Consider the following 1,698-nt stretch of genomic DNA (forward strand, 5'->3'; position numbering starts at 1 on the left):
GGGGCGGCTAGTTAGTTTAGGTGCTAACCCCCGTGTATTTAACCCCTACCCCCCTGCTCACAGCGGGCCCAGGGCCTCTAACTAAATCTGTTAATTTTTTATAAAATCGGTTAGCTGGCCCTGAGTCACTGACGTACGGGTGCTACCGGACCCGCTGACTAGTCAAAGATTAACTAGTCAACAGTTGCGTCAGCAGTTGACTGGCCCCACCTGTCAGCCACTGGTGTACCTCTGGGTGCACTACACCGGGTGCACCTAGCCTTTCTGTTATTGTTTTTTCGAATTAATAATATTCCAGGAATTTCAGAAAACCATTTAGAACTTCAAAAAAATCATAGAAAAATAACCGTAGCTCGGATGAAGATGTTTTCTATATGAAAGTTGCTCTGAGAAATCCAACGAATCCGAATACGCGGTCCGTTCGTCTTTTAGATGCCCCTAGCATGCTGAATGTGGAACATTCCCCCTCCGGTCATCTGTCTGACACAGGTCCGGAACTGGGAAAACATTCCCGGTTGAATTCCCCTTCACCTATATCGTGGAGCACTTCGTTAGGTCGACCCTAGTTCTAATTTTCGTCATGTCATGCTTTATGATGCTTTGTTTGCTTTATATTTACTGTTTCTTCCCCCTCTTCTCTCTGGTAGACCCCGAGATTGATGATGCCCCTGTGATCGACTACGTCGACGACGACCCTTCTTCCCTTTCAGCGGAGCTTCCAGCCAAGCCCCCCCTTTGATCATCTCGATATCACCCATTCCATTCCCTCTGCTTGCATTAGATTTTGCTACTGTAATTGATTGCTCTTATTCTGATGCATAGCCTGCTTTTGTAACCTGCTTATTGTTACCTTACCTGCTTATCCTAAACTGCTTAGTATAGGTTGGTTAGTGATCCATCAGTGACCACCCCCCCACCTTGTCCTTGTTGCCCCTGCTTCATCATCGAAGACCCGGTTAACGGGATCGAAGACCAGGCCCCGGCACCGCACATCACTTCCCCTTAGTTGCTTGACACTACTGGGTTACTATCGAGTGCCGAGGGTGAGGCCTCATCAGCACTTCCGATGTTAACCCTGTAGTGTAGCTATTTGGTCGTGGTCATCAAAGGTGATTTCCTCTTTAACCACTTCCGATACGACTCTGTTGTGCAACCCCTGAAGTGTGGACCTTGAGGGTGGTCCCTCTTACGTTCACCTTGATGATTACATCGAGTGGAATTCGGCGGGGGTGATTCCTTGGATTTTCCCCTTGATGTTTGGGCACATGGATACTTGGACCTTACAACTATTACTTGAAAAGGTGGGTCGACCCTGAGGGGTACCCGCGAGTGATGTGGAGACGGGTTGACATGGAGGGTGCCCGCGAGATAATTACGAGGCATGGTTGGGCATTCTTAGCCCTTGCCGCAAGTCCTCGAGATGGGGTAAAAGGGTCACATCTTTCGTGAGTCTCTCTTGTTACCGCGCGTTCCTAATCAACTACGATTTGGATATTTGATCCGAGGGGCCTCTGGCCTGATAGCACTAACCATCACGTGGGCATAGTATGGGCCTTCCGCGTCGTATACATCAGCCGAAGCTTAATAGACGTCTGCGACTGAGCGGCGCGCACCAGGTTGGACTGTGTAAGCACCTGCGTTTTTGAAGAAGGTAGCTAGGTCTGCTCACCGGCCGCCCTCGCAACATGCAGGAGTTCC

Source organism: Triticum dicoccoides, chromosome 1B (genome assembly GCF_002162155.2).
Source record: "Triticum dicoccoides isolate Atlit2015 ecotype Zavitan chromosome 1B, WEW_v2.0, whole genome shotgun sequence".
In the NCBI taxonomy this organism is placed as follows: domain Eukaryota; kingdom Viridiplantae; phylum Streptophyta; class Magnoliopsida; order Poales; family Poaceae; genus Triticum; species Triticum dicoccoides.